Here is a 21,603-nt window from a genome sequence, read left to right as displayed (position 1 = left end):
ATGAAATTCTCTGCTAATAATTTAGTGTCTTAAATCATAGATTAAAAAAGAAAAACTAGGGGCACCTGGGTGGCTCAGTTGGTTAAGCATCTGACTTTAGCTCAGGTCATAATCTTAGGGTCCTGGGATCAAGCCCCACATTGGGCTCCCTGCTCAGTAGGGAGTCTGCTTCTCCCCCTTCCCCTACTCATGGTCTCTCTCTCTCTCTCTCTCTCTCTCAAATAAATAAATAAAGTCTTTAAAAAAAATAAATAGGAAAAAAAACCAACAAATACAACAAAAGAGAAAAATAGCCATGAAGATTAAGCAAAACAACTTCACTTTATAACAGGCCAGAAGTAGGCAATCAATTAGCTCTCTCTTTTTTTTTTTTTTAAAGATTCTATTTATTTATTTGACAGAGAGAGACAGCTGGCAAGAGAGGGAACAGAAGCAGAGGGAGTGGGAGAGGAAGAAGCAGGCTCCCAGCGGAGGAGCCTGATGTGGGGCTCGATCCCAGGACCCTGGGATCAGGCCCTGAGCCAAAGGCAGACGCTTAACGATTGAGCCACCCAGGCGCCCCCAATCAGCTCTCATTTAAATGAAGGCTCTACCTTAACATTTATTCCCATTTAGAAACAAATCATCCATCCATCCAATTCACTGAGCATTCGATGAATATCTGGCAGAGAAATAAAATTAATTTTACACCTTCCCCCAGAGCTGGTGCCTGGTCCTATCCTCTTCTTTCTTGCTTTCTTACTACTCCCTTTGAGGCAGGCCATGATGAAGGTCACCAGTGGGAGCTCAGAGAGGACAGACATACCGCCTCCCCAGCACCTCCCACAACGCTGTCATGTGATAGATAGCCTGGCTCGGAGCAGGTGCTCACTGACTCCGTTGAGGAAGCCCGTGAACAAACGAGGACACGCATGGACAGAAAGGGCTTCAGCTAAGCGGAGGGGAGGGCTCCAGGTTTAATTTCACATTATTCAGTCAGAACCACCACTTGACTCTACTGTTTCAGAGAAGAATTTTGGCTGCTTTTCTCCTGGCCGCTCTCTCAGAAATATGCCATTCCTGTGGGTGCAGGCATGTCCAGAATCGCTGGGATTGGCCCCCCTGTTCCACCCAAGCGTACTGTTGCACCAGTGAACACCCAGTGAGCAGAGTAAAGGTCACGTTACAACGGTCAGAGACGCTCATAACTACTGTCAAGGGATCCCTCCTCAACCACAGATGGCAATCGTTGGATATGTCACTGCAAAGCTGTCTGCTTTCTGGTTTTTTTAAGCAGCAAAAGAGAAGGAAGGCCCTATAACCTAGGTTTCAGTTCTTGCATCTCTATAGTTAACACTGACTAGAAGCACTGTGCTTTAGTACTAGGGATTCCGAGTGCCATGCATACGTGTGTATGTGTGCGGGGGGCGGGGGGCTCTGCAGTAGACACAGCACGTGTGCAGGCTTTTTTTAGTGACACTTTATCTATCTTTATGGATGGGGAAATACCTAGAATCACACAAACCTGATCTCTTATGAAGAGGAACTCGGAGACAGAAGCTTTGTGAGTTTCAGACAGGTCAGAGTTGCAAACAGTGAACAGGGCAGGAGAGAAAATGCGGTTTCTGGGATAGGTGGTGGGTGGCAGTGGCACACTCTGTGGCTTTCTGCATGTGGTCCAGACCTGTAACTGCAGCACGAGGGGCACAATTCCCACCCCACGCCCGGCATCCCCATCATGGCCCATTGGACTGATGAAGCGATGACCAGAGAAATGACAGCCCTGGGAGCGGGAAAGCCCTGTGGCACCTGCCCCACCACCTCCCACCAGGAGGCCAGCCTGTGCCTGAGAGGCAGGACTGCATGTCTGGACAGGTGAGAAGTTGGGAGGCTCACAGGCCCTCGAGAACTTTACCTCCTCACTGCCCATCCCTGACCAGTTCCCCACTAAGAAAACCTCTCTCTCTGCTTATCTGACATAAGTGGAGGGCAGAGGAGCACACGTACCAGCATGAACTGGAAATGTAAATTATTTTAAACTGAACCGAGCTTTGCCAGGGTCTTGCAAAAACAGAACATTAACTCGGTCTTTAAGTAAACTTCTACAGGACCCCCTACATTTCTCTAGTTCTCTCTAGTGTTAAGAGGATCACACTGCAGTCTGTTTTCTAAATACCTCCGAAATGTTAAGCTGCATATGACGGCAGCTTCTCTATGAAGGCCATCCTCTCCTTTTTTTTTTAAGCCCCCCCAATGAAGACAATGAGCCATGCTGGGAACAATGCCTTCCTTTTGCTTCTACCCAAGCCTGGGTGTGGGGATGGGAGTGAAGAGAGGGTGAGGAAAGGAAGAAGATGGGGAGGGAGGTGGGGAGAAGGAATCACCACAAGAACAATGGCAAGAAAGAGAAAGTGTGAGACGTAGCCAAAGTCTCTAGTAAAAGAAGAGGAACTGCCCATCAACTCTCCCCTCAGAAAGATACTCAAAGAAAAATACAGAATGGCCTCATTACATGTTCCATGGGTTTCTGTGGGCCTGATGGGTACTCATCATTCCTTTACTATGGTTTCTATAGGAATATTCACTTTGTATTGCAAATAATCTACAGAAAACTTTTGTAATAGAACCTCTCAACTGGGAACCTTCTATAGATAAAATCACTTTTGAAACAATTTCTTCCACTGACTGCGTGTTTGACGACATCGAGGAAGGTCTGTTGATATGTTCTGGGGTGAGCACATTAAGGTTCTATGTAAGAGAGCTACTCCCTGTCTTCTGGAGATGGGTACCAAAGCATCTGTAGACGAAATGACATGACTTCTGTGAGGTAATGGGAGCAGGCAGGGTGTGCTACATGATGATGGAGGTGGGGCGCTGGGCACATGGGGGTCACTGTGCTACTCTATCTACTCTGGAGTATATTTGAAACTTTCTGTAATAAAAGGCAAAAAAAATACTTCACTCCATCACATTTTTTAAAAGTCTTTTTTTTTAAGATTTTATTTTTTTATTTGAGAGAGAGAGTGAGAGAGAGCATGAGCAGAGGGAGAGTGAGAGGGAGAAGCAGACTCCCTGCTGAGCAAGGAGCCAGATGTGGGGCTCAATCCCAGGATCCTGGGATCATGACCTGAGCTGAAGGCAGACGCTTAACCAACTGAGCCACCCAGGCGTCCCAAATGCCTTTTTTTTTTAAAGTGGGTTCCATGCAAGGCTTAAACTCACGACCCTGAGATCAAAACCTGAGATGAAATCAAGAAGCAGGTGCTTAACTGACTAAGCCACTCAGGCGCCCCTACATTTTCAGAAATCCTGATCAAAGTTGTAGGATCTAGTTACAAAAAATGTTTTGTGAGAACGTAAGAAGTGTCCATTATAAACTGGTAAAAGTAGAGATGATCGCATTATTTAACTGCTGCGAATAAAGCTTCGGCTACACTTGTGGTAGTGCACACCCTGGTTCGGAAGGTGAAACAATCTCAGATGTTCACACAACTGCTCTAGGAGGTCCCACTTCCACAGCTTCTTGCATCCATCAATCTCAAAGTGCTCGGCAATTAATTACAGAACTGCTGACCCTGCTGGAGTAATGAGTTATCCAGCATCTGCATTTTACAATTGAGTACATAGGGCACTGAGGTCAAACAACTGACCAAAGGCAAATGAAGATACACAAGTCCAGGCTGCCCAGCCAAGCTCTTCATTGGCTCTCACCACTGGGGGCCATCGTTAAACTACTCGTCCCCTCCTAGCTCGCTATCGCTAATACAATTAACTCTCAGATACTCTGGCAAAAGTTAACCCATGTTGCAAAACACATTCTAAGAGATGCCCCCCGATGCCAAATACAAGATTCCCATGGCCCTAATAGCTGGTCCACTCTCTGCGAGCCCACCATTACCTACAATGGGGACAATATCGGTCAGATTTTTTCTTCCTTGTTCCCTCACCTCCCTTCTAGAAGCACAGAAGGACATCACACCAACCAGCCTTGGCAGGCTTTTGAGGAACGCGTAGGAGTCACTGTAGTAACTCTAGTGAGTACATCTGAAACTTCTATATTACCATGCACGGGCTTTTAAGTGGATTCAGAAAGAGAGGTGCTTTTCTCATCAATTCACTAGGGTAGTATATCAAACCATAAGAAATTGTAAGTCCAAAAGGATCAAATAGTGGTAATTTCTGATCATTCAGCTTAATACATTTTGTATATTTAATACGTTTTGGTCCTACTCACATACCTCACACTCTGAAATACAAACCATTTGTACTGTTCCTAACTTCTACTTAATCATAGCCGCAGTTATGATTTGTGGGGCTCCTGGTAGTTACCTGAAGCCCATAACAGACGGAACAACACGTGAGAAAGGGAGCGGTGGCCACCTGGTGTGATCCCCACCAGCACCCAGCACGGTCAGAACCCAGCTGATAATCAGTACTGACGACCCAGGAAAATGTCGGAATTAGAATTAAGTTAGTCAAATTTTAAAAATCAGACAGTTCATCTAGAATAATAACACCTCTTTTAAATCATACACGATTTTGATCACCAACTTGATGGCTCTTTTCTGTTGCATCTTTCACACCTATCAGGACTGTGAACTTTGCAACTTGCAAACTTTTTATTCCCAGTTACAAAAGGATGCAGGTCACACTGAATAGTTTATGTCCCCAAATCAGAAAGTCTTATATGGCCCACAGACAAGATAATAAACAAAGTCAGGAACTGGCTGAAATAGCCTCATGCCTTCTATTGTCTCCCTTACACCACCTCACCCTTTCACTCTTCTGGACGACATTTTCGTAGCATCTGCTCTCGGCTCAGGAATTTCCGAGCGACTGGGAAGAAATGATGACATGTAAGGCAGTGTGGGAAGTTCTTCACTGAACAAAATGCAGTGGGACATAAACAAAGAAGAGGTTAATTCTTCCAGAAAAAGAGAGAATGTTGCACCGAAGAGGTGGCTCTTTGAACAGAGCCTTAAATCGTGAATAAGAGTTTTCCCAGCAAAGAAAGGAGAGGAGATTTTACAAGCAAAGGCCTGTAGTTGCAAAAGAGCAACTCTGCGGACTGCCAGCACGTCAGCGCGTGGTGCGTTCTGATGCGCTCAGGGCGCAGGTGCAAGAGACAGGAGAGGAAATGGAGAAGCCAAGTCGGGATCATATTATGAATGGCTCTGCATGTGCTGCTGAGGAGTTGCAAAATTCATCTTCTAGGCAAGGAGGAACTGTGGCCTCAAGAGATTACATTTTAACATGCAATGGTCCCTGCTGCTACGGACAGAAAGCTGAGTCTGGCTCTGTTACTTGGCGTGCTGCTATTCTTCAGAGGAAGAAAAACTGGGTAGCTTTTTGACAAATTAAAAAAAAAAAAAGGATGAACCACTTTACTTTGTTTTACATATCCTGTGTCTCCTTAGGCTACGAGCCAGCAGGATTCTGTCACATAGATCTTCCCACTTAAGAGCAAAGGCTCTGCAGCCAGACTGCCTGAGTCTGGCTCAGCCGCGTACTTGCTGTGTTTCCCTGAACAAGTTACTTAACTTCTTTGTGCTTCCGTTTCTTTAGCGATAGAATGGGAATGAATGACAGCAAATAACTTCCTCCATTGGCTGTAAGAATTTAAAAGTCACATCATGTTAAGCTCTTGGAACAAAACTGACAAATGTAAGTGCTTAATAAATTTAGCTAGTAATATTTTTTTTCAAAACCATATTAACCCTTAGGGAAAATAAAAGCAAAAGCCACTAGAGTTCTGTTTCAAGAAAGTCCCTCATACCTACCCTTCTAGACTCCAAGAAAGATCCAAGAATGATGTCAAATTTGATTTATAAAATAAAATGGCATGAATGAGATTCTTCCTTGGGCCTTGACAAATATCAGCACCCTAAAATTACAGGACACAATAGAACTGACCAGCATCTATCAATATCTACTCTTTCCAACCAGAAAAAAGAGATTAACCTTTACTTCATTGGTTTTACAATTCCATTTTTAAGAAGGACGGTTGCTGCTTCATGTGACTGTACTATTTATATTCTTTGAAGCTGTTATTTTAGTTTTGTCTTACAGTATGAAACCAATACTGAATCAGCAAGCGACTATATTAACACTTCCTTTTTACGTAAGAAACAGTTAATCTCTGGTAACTCACAGCCGTAACACACAACAGCAGCGAGCACATCTGGTCAAGATTTGGTCCAAGTTTCTCTTCCGAGCAGAGGATAATAGCAATATTACAAAAAACACACTTTTACCAGTTTATTAGGCTTTCTTAAAGACTAATTCGTGGTCTAGTGAATATAAAGATTAATAAAGGTCTGATCCTTATGTAAATACACATTTAGCTTGCCAGAAAGTCTCACGAAATTACCCAGAAGCAGTGCCGTGTAATCATTCAGAGCTCAAGAATCAGACAGCTGGGCTGGATTCCTGGCTCTGCCATGTACTGGCTGCTCTGTAACCTTGAGCACGGTGCTCAACCTCTCAGTCCTTCAGTTTCCTTAGCTATAAAATGGGCATGATAACTGTATCTTCCTTACAAAGTGAAGAGGATTGCAGTTAATGATTATGAAGCACAAAATCGTATGTAATCAAGCACACAATACATGGTAAGCACTATGGAAGATTTTTTAAATTAAAAAAGAAAAATGGCTTACAAAAGGCTCCAAAGCCCTTCTCCTCCTAAGACCAAAAAGCAGTCTTTATTTTCACTATGCAAAGGGTTATACAGCACTCAGGATGACCAGGAAGTGACAAAACGTTCTCCATTGACTGCTTTTCAAGTAGAAATATTTCCCTTCTTAAGATTTTTTTTAACCAATCAGACAGAAAAATGTGTAATATTCCCATCTGCCAGATACTCACATATAAATGGCCCTGCAGGGTAGGTATTTTCTCCATTTCCAGAGAAAGAAAATGAGACTCAGAGAGTTTTATCAACTGCCTGATGTCACAACTGGTAAATGACAGATTGGGATTCGGAGCAGATCTGTCTGGCTTCAAAGCCCACTGCACATCCCCTTAGGAAGCTGCCTCCTTGTAGGATAAATGGACTAGAGCTGATGATTTCAGATTTACTCCTCTAACCCCTACGTCTTACTTGCACCTGATTCTGAGTATCTGACTGCCTAGCAGATACCTCTCCTTATGTCTTTCTTTAGCATGATTCAAAATAAATCCATCATATACATCCTTGAACCTGAATCCCATTCAGTCATTCAACAACCATTTATTATTTGCCACAGGTTGCCAAGCCATGCCTTCACCTACCCTGTGAAGTTTACAGATTAGAGAGAGAAAGACTGAAAAAAATCATTGCACCAATAACCTATTCGAGTTAGGTGGTACAAAGTAAAAGTGAAAGATGATATTATACAGGGAAAGCGAATCTAAACTGGGAGATCAGAGAGACTGTACTGAGGAAGTGACATTTAAGCTGAAACCTCTTTGAAGAAGATGTCCAGACAGTGGAGGGAGGGGAGCATAGATTCTAGACAGAGGACATAGTAAAAGTACATGCTGTAAAGATGGAAAGGAGCGGGATGCTTTCAAGGAACAGAGAGACTGCAGAGCTGGAAGTCTGGACTGAGGAATGGAAGGAATTGCAGATTCACGGAGATAGTGGGCAGGCTGCTGGACCAGAGGCCATACTGAGGACTTTTAAGATTTGAATTGGGGACATGAGAAGCTCCTGAAGGGCTTTAAGCAGGGGAGGCACATGACCATATTTGTGTTTTTAAAGATCACTATGGCCTTTGTGTACAACAGACTGGAGAGGGCACACATGAAAAGAGGAGCCTATTAGGATGTGGCAGAGATCCCCAATTATCTCTCCTGGTATCCACTTCTCAACAGTAAAGGAACCCTGACTTTTAGTTGGATACAGTGATACTGAGACTGAAAGACTCTTTCTCCACTCCCTTTGCAGCCAGGTATGGCCATGCAGCTACACTGTAGTCAATGGGACCTAGACAGAAGTCCTGTGTGGGGCATTGGGGAAAGCTGGTAAAGGGGCTTAACTCAGATGGGAGAAGTCCTTTCTTGCTTTTCTGTCTTTCTTCCCTCTTCCGGCCTGCAATGCAGTCAAGATGGCTGGAATTCCAGCTGTCATCTTGAGCCAAAATAAAATATATAAGCTAAGACAATAGAAGGAAAAGACAGGATCCAGATCCCTGGGCTGGATCCACCATCCCCATTCAGGATAACCTGCTTCCAGTCTTCTCACCCACCCACCCACCCCCGCNTCAGGATAACCCACCCCCGCCCCCACCAATGTTGAAAGAGAAAAAAATTCTATTTTGTTGGAGCTACTATTATTGAGGGTCTTATGTGATATATAGCCTAACTCAAACCTAACTGATACTGTATTCACCCAAGAAGAGGCAGTGGCAGCTAGGATCATGGCGGTAAAGAGATGCGAAGAAGGGCAAAATAGATATATTTAGAAGGCAGAATTAGCAAAACCTGTCATGACTCCAGACATGAGAGAGGGTGAGGGAGAAGGGAAAGTTTAGACCAACTCCCAGGTTTCTGGCACAAGCACCTGGGTAGACAATGGCACAGTCACTGAGCCAGAGATGGCAGGGACATCTTGAATTTCTTTTCAGACATGTTGAATATGAGATGCCTGAGAAAACTCTAGGACCACAGAAGAGATATTAGGCTGGGAAATACAGACTGGAGTAGTCGGCAGCACACAGGTGCTAACCAAAGCCACTGGATGGATGACACCTCTAAAAGCAAATGCAGAAGGAGAGAAAAGTCCATGGACTAGAACCTCGAGAAACACCAATGAACTCCTGAAGGAGACAAGAATGAGCAGCCAGAAAGGAAGTTCACATTAGGAAATAAATGCCAATTCTTCACTGTGGGAATAAGAAGGGCTCGGGGTTATCACAGGGGCAGGGGGATAACTTCCAAAAGGTGATGTAAGAACAAGTCAGCAGGATCTGAAGGTACAGGCAGGCTGCAGGAAGGAAAAGGAAAGAGGAGAGAGAAACAGGGAAAGAAGAATGTTACAGTCGGGCCTGGCAAGAGGGGGCTCTGAGGCTCAAGATGTGGAGGGTGCTATATTCCAGGGGAAGGAGAGGAAAAGTAGTCTTCTTCCTCCTTCCTCCCTCCCCCCACCCCCACCCACCCCAGAAAACCAAGAGCCAGTCAGTGGTTGGTCAGCTCACAAAGTCAGAGTCACAGGTGCAATCCTAGGCTGCCCAACTCCAGCACATGGTGGCTGGTTTTTAGGTGAACAGGCTTTCATACTCCGTGCTGGAACTTCTTTCAAACAATTATTTTAAATTTTCCATTGTTAATTAAATAAAGTTTTAAAGGAGTGTGGAGTAGAGTATAAGGAATTTAATTTACTCAAATCAGCATAAGCAGTCAAAAAGAGAGAACAGATTTTTACAGACACCGAGGGTTTAACAGTAACAGCAACATTACTAAGTTTTCTTCAAGGCTCACTGGCTCTAGGGCAGATTTTGCTTTAAATTCCTTTAGTGCATGTTTTGGATTCATGTCTCAACTGAATCTCCTAACAACCCTATGGGGTAGTAACCACCATTGTCCCCATTTCACAGATGAGAAAACTGAGGTGCAAAGTACTTAAGGTTCCTGTTAGACTTGCATGATATAAACTAGTGAATGACAAACCCTGGGATTCAAACACTGGCCGTCTAACATCAGAACCAATGCTTCTTGTTTTATTCAGATAATTTGCTTTTCTTAACTCTTTCCAGCCATTACATTAGAGTAGTTAGTGGAAAGATAATTATGCAAAAACCGTAGGCAGGAAAATAATTTCTACTTCACTTGAAAACTGAGGGAACTAGCTAAAGAGAAGGTAAGTTGTTTTTCTTTTCTTTAACTGGTCTGTTTGGCAACCCAGAAAAAAAGGAACCCAGGTTTTAGTCAGCTCATGGTATCCTGGTCTGTTCTTCCCCAGACCTGTTCCTCTATGGCAAGGCCCCCTTGATACCGTGCAGACAATTCAGTCAGCCCCCCACCCGTGAGAACAGAACAAGGTATGACCCCAACACGGGACCCAGACACGGAGGAGGTCAGGTGTAGGAAACTGTTCCATTTTTAGTCAAAGTTCACTGATGTAAAAGTGAGTCTGAAGCAATGTGTCTGGGGCATTGGAACAAAAGAAACAATATTTCCACTGGAGACACAAATTGCAAACCTCGGTGTTTCAAATGAAGGCCTTTCAGGAGAGAAGCGTCACTGAGAACTCAGAGTCTGGTTATGAAGCTACAGTGAAATGTCTGGGGCTAAGCAGTCACAATTAAGCATGATTTGGGTCAACACAGAGAACTTTTCAAACACAGAGGTTTTCCAGAGAGAGCAGGCATGTGCACACACGCACGTGCACATACATACACACACACACACACACACACAGAAGCTGAGTATCAAATGAGGATGTGCACAACTCAGGAAGCCATTATTAGCAACCCACCATTTATCAAGCTGTATGCAGGCACTGGGAGGGGAAGGCAGGCATAGTAAGATATAAGCAGGCATAGTCTTTGGACTTTCTCAATTTTCTTTCCTATTTTTGCATTTAGTTAGTGTGCTGAAAAGAGTTAACAGAGCAGGCTCAAGACTGCTATTCTTAGAAAGGCCTTGTATTTCTATAGTTGGCCCTTGGCTGACATCTGGGAACTTGGACCTTGGGAAGGTCCCACCATTCTCAGCACTGGTAAGAATAGCTCATTGTGCCTAAACTGTTGGTACAAACAATATGGCTTATGCTGAGCACCTGCTTTTTGGTACATGCTAGACAGAGGGTGCCTGTATTACTAGCCAGTCCCCAGTAAAAAAAACAAAAAAACAAAAAAACAAAAAAAAACCTTGAGCACAGAGTGAATCTCCAATGAGCTTCCGGATATTTCACGTATTGTCACAACTCACTGCTGGAGGTTTTAAGAATGACCTATGTGACTCCACTGAGAAAGGGCTCTTGCAAGCTTGCGCCTGGTCTCCTCTGAACTTTACCCCTATGTGCCTTTACCCTTTGCTGACTTTGCAGAGTATCCTTTTGCTGGTACAAATGGTAGTAATGAGTAAAACAGTATGGTGAGTCCTGTGAGACCCCCAGCAATTAATGGAACCTGGGAGTGGTCTTGGAGACACCCCCTCCATCCCTCCAAAATAGTTGATGAACTGGTGTAAGTTTTAGAGTAAGAAAGACCTGATTTAAATCCCAACTTTGATGCTTATTAGCTGCGAATCATTGAGTTAGTTAACATGTTCTCTAAACCATGGATTTCTCTGAAAATAAGACAGTAAAGCCTGCCTCAAAAGACTGTGAAGATTAAATATGTGGTAGACACTCAATGACACTATATCCTTTCCTCTTTAGACTAATATGTGAATGGCAGCCCTACAGTTGTGCAGTGCCCACCCTGCACAATACCAGGGAGCCCTAATGAGGCTCACTTCACTCCACTGATGCAATAGAGTTAGCTCACGCCAGTTCACGAGAGCCTACTGAGCATACCAATTCCCTGCTCCACTTTCAATGTCATGTTGGTGGCTGGAAATCTGCCACAGTGGGAGCATTTACACCCCAGAAACTGGCAAACGCTGACAATTAGGGCTTCTCCTTCAACTACCAATTGCTAAACATTTACTACAAAACTGAACCCTTCATAAAAAAATCAAATAAAGATGGAATTCCTGCCAGACAGGTTTTTTTTTCCCCTAACCAAAGACAGCAAGCATATATGCATTTTAAAAAGAAACAGGCTGCATGAAAAGGTGTTCAACACTATTAGCCATAAAGGAAATGCAAATCAAAACCACAATGAGCTACCACTTCACACTAAGTAGGATGGCTAAAATCAACACGACACATAATAACAAGTGTCTTACTGAGGATGTGGAGAAACTGAAACCCTCATACACGTCTGGGGGGAATATAAAATATTGCAGACCCCTTGGAAAACAGTCTAGCAATTCTTCAAAATGTTAAACATAGTTACCCAATGACATAGCAAGAGAAATGAAAACATAGGTCCACACAAAAACGTGTACATGAATATTCAGAGCAGCTCTATTCACTATAGCCAAAGAGTAAAACCAACCTCAAATATCCATCAACGGATGAATGAATAGACAAAATGTGATATATCCATATAATAGAACAGTATTTAGTTATAAAAAGGAAGGAGGTATTGATACATGCTACACAATATGAATGAATCTTGGAAACATTTTGCCAAGTAAAAGAAGCCAGACACACAAAAAGTAACATATTATATTATTCTATTTATAGGAAATATCCAGAATAGGCAAATCTATAAGGACAGGAGGCAGATTAATGGTTGTCAAAGGCAAGGAAGAGGGGGGAATAGGGATTGACTGCTTAATGTGTATAATCTTCCTTCCTTCCTTCCTTCCTTCCTTTTTCTTTCTTTTCTTTTCTTTCTTTCTTTCTTTCTTTCTCTTTCTTTCTTTCTTTCCTTCCTTCCTTCCTTCCTTCCTTCCTTCCTTTTTCTTTCTTTCTTTTCTTTTCTTTTCTTTTCTTTCTTTCTTTCCTTCCTTCCTTCCTTCCTTCCTTCCTTCCTTCTCCTTCTCCTTTTCTTTTTCTTTTTCTTAAAAAATCCATTGCTTTCCTCTTGTGGCCTTCCTTGTATCATCAGTCTTTAGGATTCTACCNTCCTTCTCCTTCTCCTTTTTGTTCTTTTTCTTAAAAAATCCATTGCTTTCCTCTTGTGGCCTTCCTTGTATCATCAGTCTTTAGGATTCTACCATGTTTACTCTATTTGTTTACACTGGCAGCCCTTCCCTTNCATGTTTACTCTATTTGTTTACACTGGCAGCCCTTCCCTTTGGATATTTTAGTGAACTTCTTGATAGCTTCCAGCTGTTTTTCTTTTCTTCTCTCTTTCGTTTTGAGGTATGACCAAAGCTACATACAGTTTTTCAAGTGTTAATTACATAATTTTGTGCCATCTGGATTTATATGATCTAATATTTTCTGACTTCAGATGATTGATAGATAATGACAAATGAGTGTTAATAATAACTGTTTTTTTTAAAGATGTAAAATGTTTTCACTACCATTTTCTAATAAGATTTTCACAATTGTGTGAAATAGGTAAGGCAGATGCTACTCCTTCTGCCTCTGTCCTGCAGGCACAAGATTATTGAGCTTCAGAGTAATTTATGTGACTCCCTGGCCCCCGAAGACCAAACCAGCACTGGACCCCAAGTTTGCTAATTCCTGATTCTTCCATTTGATAGTCATAGAGACATACAAATGGCTAACAGACACATGAAAAAATGTTCAAAATCATTAGCCGTCAGGGAAATTCAAATCAAAACCACACTGAGATACCACCTTACGCCAGTTAGAATGGCAAAGATAGACAAGGCAAGAAACAACAATTGTTGGAGAGGATGTGGAGAAAGGGGATCCCTCCTACATTGTTGGTGGGAATGCAAGTTGGTACAGCCACTCTGGAAAACAGTGTGGAGGTCCCTTAAAAAGTTAAAAATTGAACTACCCTATGACCCAGCCATTGCACTACTGGGTGTTTACCCCAAAGATACAGACGTAGTAAAGAGAAGGGCCATATGCACCCCAATGTTCATAGCTGCATTGTCCACAATAGCCAAATCATGGAAGGAGCCGAGATGCCCTTCAACAGATGACTGGATTAAGAAGCTGTGGTCCATATATACAATGGAATATTACTCAGCTATCAGAAAGAACGAATTCTCAACATTTGCTGCAACATGGACGGCACTGGAGGAGATAATGCTAAGTGAAATAAGTCAAGCAGAGAAAGACAATTATCATATGATTTCTCTCATCTATGGAACATAAGAACTAGGATGATTGGTAGGGGAAGAAAGGGATAAAGAAAGGGGGAGTAATCAGAAGGGGGAATGAAGCATGAGAGACTATGGACTCTGAGAAGCAAACTGAGAGCTTCAGAGGGGAGGAGGGTGGGGGAATGGGATAGACTGGTGATGGGTAGTAAAGGAGGGCATGTATACGCAACTAATGAATCATTGAACTTTACATCGGAAACCGGGGATGTACTGTATGGTGACTAACATAATATAATAAAAAAAATATTTTAAAAAAAGGCAAGATTTCATTCTTTTTTATGGCTGAATAATACTACATTATATATGCATACCACATCCTCTTTATCCATTCATCCATTGATGAATACTCAGGTTGTTTCCTTATCTTGGCTATTGTAAATAATGCTGCAATGAACATGGGGGGGTGCATATATCTTTTTGAGTTAGTGGTTTTTTTCTTCAGATAAATACCCTGGAATTGCTGGATCATATGGTAGTTCCATTTTTAATTTTTTAAGGAACTTCCATATTGTTTTCCATAGTGTCTGCACCAATTCACATTCCCATCAAAAAGCACAAGAGATCCAATTTTTCCACATCCTCACCAATATCTGTTATTTCTTGTGTCTTTGATTATAACCATTCTAACAGGTGTGAAGTGATATCTCATTGTGATTTTGGTTTGCATTTTCCTGATTGTTAGTGATGTTGAGCATCTTTTCATGTACCTGTTGGCCATCTGTATATCTACTTTGGAAAAATATATATTCAGATCTTCTGTGTATTTTTTAATCAGATTGGTTTCTTGCGGTTTGTTTTTTGTTTGTTTTTTGTTTTTTTGCTATTGTATGAATTCTTTATATATTTTGGATATTAACCCCTTAATATATATATGATTTGCAAATATTATCTCCCATTCAGTAGGTTGCTTTTTCATTTCGTTGATGGTTTCCTTCAATGTGCAGAAGTTTTTTAGTTTGATGTAGTCTCCTTTGTTTATTTTTGGTTTTGTTGCCTCTACCTGTGGTGTCACATCCAAAAAATCATCACCAAGACTATATCAAAGATTACCACCTAGGATTTTTATGGTTTCAGGTCTTACGTTCAAGTCTTTCACCCATTTTGAGTTAATTTTTGTATATGGTATAAGAAAGAGGTCCAATTTCATTCTATTGCATGTGGCTGTCCAGTTTTCCAAACACCACTTATTAAAGAGATGGTCCTTTCCTCAGTGTGTATTCTTGACTCCTTCTCATAAATGAATTGACCATATATGCGTAGGTTTATTCGGGAGCTCCTATTCTGTTCTATTAATCTATATGTCTGTTTTTATGCCTGTACCACATACTGTTTTGATTACCAAATCTTTGTAATACAGTTTGGAATCAGGGGATGTGATACCTCCAGTTTTGTTCTTCTTTCTCAAAATTGCTTTGGCTATTTGGAGTCTTTTGTGTTTCCACTAAAATTTTAGGATTGTACCATTTCTGTGAAGAATGCCATTGGAATTTTCATTGGAATTGCACTGAATATATAAATCACTTTGGGTTAGTATAGACATTTTAACAATATTAATTCCTCCAATTCATGAGCACGGAATATCTTTCCATTTATTTGTATCTTCAATTTCTTTCATTAATGTCTTGTAGTTTTCAGCAAACAGGTTTTTTACCTCTTTGGTGAAATTGATTCCTAGGAATTTTATTCTTTTTGATGTAATTTATTTTTTTAAAGATTTTATTTATTTATTTGATAGAGAAAGAGAGATCACACAAGTAGGGGGAGCAGCAGGCAGAAGGAGAAACAGGCTCCCTTGACGAGCAGATAGCCTGACATGGAATGCGATCCCAGGACCCTGGGATCATGACCTGAGCCAAAGGCAGCCACTTAACTGATTGAGCCAACCAGGAACCATCTTTCTGATGGAATTTAAATGTGTTTGTTTTCTTAATGTCTCTGATAGTTTTTTATTAGTGTGTAGAAATGCAACAGATTTTTTTTGTATTGATTTTGTGTCCTACAACTTTACTGAATTCATTTATTAGTTTTAACAGTTTTTTTATGGATTCTAAAGAGGTTTTTTTTGTATATAATGTCATGTCATCTGCAAATAGTGATAGTTTTACTTCTTCCTTTCCAATTTGCATATCTTTTCTTTCTTTTTCTTGCCTAATTGTTCTGACGAGGGCTTCCACTACTATGTTGAGTAATACTGGTGAGAGTGGACATCCTTGCCTTGTTCCTGATCTTAGACAAAAAGCTTTTAGCTTTTAACTATTGAGTATGATGTTAGCTGTGGGCTTGTTGTATATGGCCTTTATTATGTTGAGATATGTTCCCTCTATATCTGCTTTGCTGAGGGATGGGTTTGTTTGTTTTCTTTTTAGATTTTATTTATTTGAGAGAGAGAGAGAGCTTGAGTGTGAGGAGGGGCAGAAGGAGAGGGAGAAGCAGAACTCCCACTGAGCAGGCAGCCCAACACAGGGCTCAATCTGAGGACCCTGAGATCATGACCTGAGCCGAAGGGAGACACTTAACCAACTGAGCCACCCAGGCACCCCTGTTGAGAGTTTTTGTCATAAATGGAATTTGAATTTTGTCAAATGCTTTTTCTGCATCTATTGAGATGATCATATGATTTTTATCCATCGTTTTGTTAATGTGGCAAGTTACACTGACTGATTTGCTGATGTTGAACTACCTTTGAATCCCTGGAATACGTTCCACTTGATCATGGCCTATTAATACTTTTAACGTATTGTTAAATTCAGTGTACTGATATTTTGTTGAGGATTTTTACATTTATGTTCATAAGGGATATTGCTCTATAATTTTCTTTTCTTGTGACATTCTTGTCTGGTTTTAGTATCAGGGTAATACAGGCCTTACAAAATGAGTTTGGAAGAGTTCCTTCCTTTCTTGGAAGAGTTTGAGAAGGATTGGTAGTAATTCTTCTTTGACTATTTGGTAGAATTCATCAGTAAAGCCAACTGGTCCTGGGCTTTTGTTTGTCAGCAAGTTTTTGATTACTGATTTAATCTCCTTGCAAGTAATTGGTCTGTTCAGATATTCTTTTTTTTTTTTTTTTTAAGATTTTTTTTTTTAAATTTCTTTATTCAACAGAGATAGAGACAGCCAGCGAGAGAGGGAACACAAGCAGGGGGAGTGGGAGAGGAAGAAGCAGGCTCATAGAGGAAGAGCCTGATGTGGGGCTCCGATCCCATAACGCCAGGATCACGCCCTGAGCTGAAGGCAGACGCTTAACCGCTGTGCCACCCAGGCGCCCCGGTCTGTTCAGATATTCTATTTCATCATGATTCAGTCTTTGTAGGGGGTGTGTTTCTAGGACTTTATTAATTTCTTCTAAGTTGTTCAATTTGATGGTATAAAATTGTTCATACTAGTTTCTTATGATCTTCTGCATTTCTGTAGTCAGTTATTAACAGCCCTTTTGTTTCTCATTTTATTTCTTTGAGCCTTCTTTTTTCTTGATGAGTTCAGCTAAAGCTTTGTTGATTTTATGTTTTCAAAGAACCAGCTCTTAACTTCAATGATCTTTTCTACTGCTTTTTTAGTCCCTATTTCTTTTATTTCTGCTGTAATCTTTATTTCCTTCCTTCTTCTAACTTCGAGCTTCATTTGTTCTTCTTTTTTTAGTTCCTTGGGATATAAAGTTAGGATGTTTATTTTAGACCTTTCTGGTTTCTTGAGGTATGCATTTATCACTATGTATTCCCTCTTAGAAACTTTTTTGTTGTATTCCATAAATTTTGGTATGTTATATATTTATTTTCATTTGCCTCAGTGTATTTTTTTTATTTCTCTTTTGATTTCTTCTTTGACCCACTGGCAGTTCAGTAGCATGTTGTTTAATCTCCTTATATTTGTGAATTTTCCAGTTTTCTTCACATAACTGATTACCACTTTCATACCACTGAGATCAGAAAAGATGCTTGATATGATTTTAATTCTCTTAAATTTATTTAGACTTGTTTCTACTACAAGATCTATCCCAGGAAAAAATTTCTCCAAGAAAATAGCTTATATACTCATCTGGAGCCCCAATTTTTGCAACTGCTGCCCAAAGGACACCTCCAGCTAGCCTGGCTCTGGTGGTCAGTGGGGCTTATGCTTGTGGTCCAGTAGGATTGTGTATATTTGCATACTTTTAAAAGCTGTTGTCTATGGGTCTGGCTTCCAATCAGCCTAAATCTAGATGCTGAGATCCTCTTCCCCTTTGAGATACTGACAGGTCTTGGCCCATCCTCAACTACTAGGAGATATTAAAATTATAATAGGCTGCTTGAACAAGCACAAACAAGATCTAGAACAAGGCTGAATAACAAAGTTCATGTCCTACATAAGACCACTCCTTTAGACCTGGGAAAAGTAGGTGTTTCACCTACTGCATAGAAACCATAAGAGAGAGTCAAGAAAAATGAAGAAAGAGAGGAATATGTTCCCAATTAAAGAACAAGATAAAACCTAAGAAAAAAGTCTTAATAAAATAGAACTAAGTAATTTACCCAATAAAGAGTTCAAAGTAATGGTTATAAAGATGCTCATTAAACTGGGAGAAGAATGGATGAACCCAGTGAGAACTTCATCAAAGAGACAGGAAATATACAAAAATATCAAGTGGAAGTCACAGAGCTGGATAATACAATAACTGAACTGAGAAACACACTAGGGGGGTTCAACGTCAGACTAGATGAAGCAGAAGAAAACATCAGTGAACTCAAAGACAAGGCCGTGGAAATCACCCTATCAGAGCAGCCAAAAGAAAAAAGAATTTAAAAAAAGTGAAGACAGCTCAAGGGACTTATGGAAAAATATCAAACAGACTAACATTCACATTATAGGGATCCCAGAAGGAGAAGAGAGAGATAAAGGGGCAGAATCTTATTTAAAGAAATAATGGCTTAAAACTTTCCTAATATGGTAAGTGAAACATGCATCCAGAGCCAGGAAGATCAGAATTCAATAAGATGAACCCAAAGAGACCAAAACCAAGTTACTTTATAATTAAAATCTCAGAAGTTAAAGACAAGGAAAGAATCTAAAAGCAGCAAGAAAAAAATTTTGTTACATACAAGGGAAATCCAATGAGACCATCAGATATTTCAGCAGAAACTCTACAGTCCTTAAGAGAGTGACACAATAGAATCAGAGAGCTGAAAGAAAAAACTTCCAACAAAGAATATTCTACCCAACAAAGTTATTCAGAATTAAAGGAGAAATAGAGTTTTTCACAAAAGCAAAAGCCAAACAAGTTCATCACCACTAAACTGGACTGACAAGAAATGTGGTTTGTTTTTTTTTTTAAAGATTTAATTATTTATTTCAGAGAGCGAGATAGCGCAGGGGGAGAGGCAGAGGAAGAGGGAGAGAGAAAATCCTAAACAGACTCCCCACTGAGTGCACAGTCCAATGTAGGGCTTGATCCTAGGACCCTGAAATCATGACCTGAGCTGAGATCAATAGTTGTCTGCTTAACCGACTAAGCCACCCAGGTGCCCCATGGCCTTACAAGAAATGTTAAAAGAACATCTTTGAGCTGAAAGTAAAGGGTACTATTAGGAACAAGAAAACATGAAAGAATAAATCTCACTGGGAAGGTAAATATATAGTAAAGGTAGTGGGTTAATCACTTACAAATGCAGTCTGAAGATTAAAAGATAAGAATAGTAAAAATAACTATGATTACAATTATTAGTAAGGGATACATAAGATTAAAAGAATAAAATGCGACATCAAAAACACAAAGCAAGGGGGGAGAGTAAAAATGTAGAGTTTTAGAATATGATCAAACTTAAGTTGTTATCAACTTAAAATATATAAGTTGTTATATGTAAGCCTCAGGATAATCACAATGCAAAAACCTACAGTAAACACATAAAAGATAAAGACAAAGAAATGTAAGTATACCATGAAAGAAAGTCATCAAATGATAGAGAACAAGAGAAGAAAGAAGGCATAGAAAAGGAGCTACAAAAGAGCCAGAAAACAATTAACAAAGTGGCAATAAGTACATGCCTATCAATAATTACTTTAAATGTAAATGAACTAAATTCTCCAATCAAAAGACACTGAATGGCTATATGGATTAAAAAAAAAAAAACTAAGACCTATCTATATGCTGTCTATGAGAGACTCACATTTTTTTTTTCTTTTTGGCTCTTTTCAGTTTATTGCATGACAAAGTTATGCTAGTCCAAGTTAAAAGCATATCCCAAATGGTTACGTTATACAAGCTGTGAGGTTTTTAAACTTGTGACAAGAGACAGAAGGGAAATTCTACTCATTTCAAGGAAATCCTCATTTAAGCTTCAGTGAGCCAAAAGCACTTAAAACCCTGAACCTTCAGCTGGTTGTCCTCAGCCAGTCCAATCTCTCTGAATTGGCATATGTTCTTGCAGTGGTCACCCTGTAGCTGAATTACTTCTCCATATTCTGGATGTTCAATTACAGTACCATTATAAACAAAGTTCTTCTTGAATGCTTTCATAGTTTCTTTTATCATAATCATCAGCGATCCCTTGGATAGTATTAAAGGTCTTCCTGCTTTTTCTCTGTTGATTCTTATATGGGTATAATCCTCAGTGCCAGCAGGAAGCAGATCATCACCCTTACTTGCATCAGCAAAGACGTTGAAAGAGTGGAGGGTCCAGATAGCAGACATAAGATACGATTCCTTTTCCTCTGTGCAAATGGCCTGTGGAAGGCAGTGATGGGAGAAGGCGGGCACAAGGGAAGGAGCATCAGGAAGCAAGGGGGTTCAAGGGGGAGGCCACTGAGTCCTCAGAAGTGGTTCAGTGACTGGGGCCAAGAGACTCATTTTAGATGTAAAGACGCAAACAGACCGAAAGCAAAGGGATGGAAAAAGATGTTACATGCAAATGAGAACCAAAAGAATGTTATGGTAGCTATACTTATTTCAGAAAAAATAGACTTTAAAACAAAAACTGTAATAAGAATCAAAGAAGGGCGTTACATAATGATAAAAGGGTCATTCCAACAAGAGGATATAACATTTGTAAATATGCATTCACCTAATATAGGAGCACCTAAATATATAAAGCAAATATTAACAGACTTAAAGGTAGAAATATACAGAAATACAGTAATAGCAGGGGTCTTTAATACCCCCACTTGCATCAATGGATAGAGCAACTAGACAGAAAATCAATAAGCAAATATCAGCCTTAAATGACATGTTAGACCAGATGGACTTAACAAATATGTATTTTTTTAAATTTGTCAGAGAGAGTGAGAACACAAGCAGGGGCAGTGGCAGGCAGGCAGAGGGAGAAGCACAGCCTGATGCAGGACTTGATCCCAGGGCCCTGGGATCATGACCTGACCCAAAGGCAGACGCTTAACCGACTGAGCCACCTAGGCGACCCAGACTTAATAGATATTTACAGAACATTCCAACCAAAAGCACCAGAATACATATTCTTCTCAATGTGCACACAGAACTTTCTCAAGGTTTCTGTTTGGGATGGTGAAAAGTTTGGAACTAGGGCATCTGGGTAGCACAGTCGTTAAGCGTCTGCCTTCGGCTCAGGGCATGATCCTGGCATTCTGGGATCGAGTCCCACATCAGGCTCCTCCGCTGGGAGCCTGCTTCTTCCTCTCCCATCCCCTGCTTGTGTTCCCTCTCTCGCTGGCTGTCTCTGTCAAATAAATAAATAAAACCTTAAAAAAAAAAAAAGAAAAGAAAAGTTTGGAACTAGAGAGTGGTAATTATAGCACAACATGATGAATGCACTTACTGCCACTGAACTGTACAGTTTAAAA

At 40.6% G+C, this 21,603-nt stretch overlaps 1 protein-coding gene and 1 pseudogene across 3 annotated transcripts in view; both read right to left on the bottom strand.

The window, feature by feature from the left end:
- The window catches only part of TEC (tec protein tyrosine kinase), a 132,763-nt gene that overhangs the window by 44,231 nt on the left and 66,929 nt on the right, over positions 1–21,603 (bottom strand). The gene's annotated exons all lie outside the window — the stretch shown is intronic.
- On the bottom strand, positions 19,783–20,823 carry LOC100464058 (annotated as a pseudogene).

Source organism: Ailuropoda melanoleuca, chromosome 11, assembly GCF_002007445.2.
Source record: "Ailuropoda melanoleuca isolate Jingjing chromosome 11, ASM200744v2, whole genome shotgun sequence".
In the NCBI taxonomy this organism is placed as follows: Eukaryota; Metazoa; Chordata; class Mammalia; order Carnivora; family Ursidae; genus Ailuropoda; species Ailuropoda melanoleuca.
Note: the sequence above shows the minus strand (reverse complement) of the source record. Positions and strands in the feature narration are given on the sequence as shown.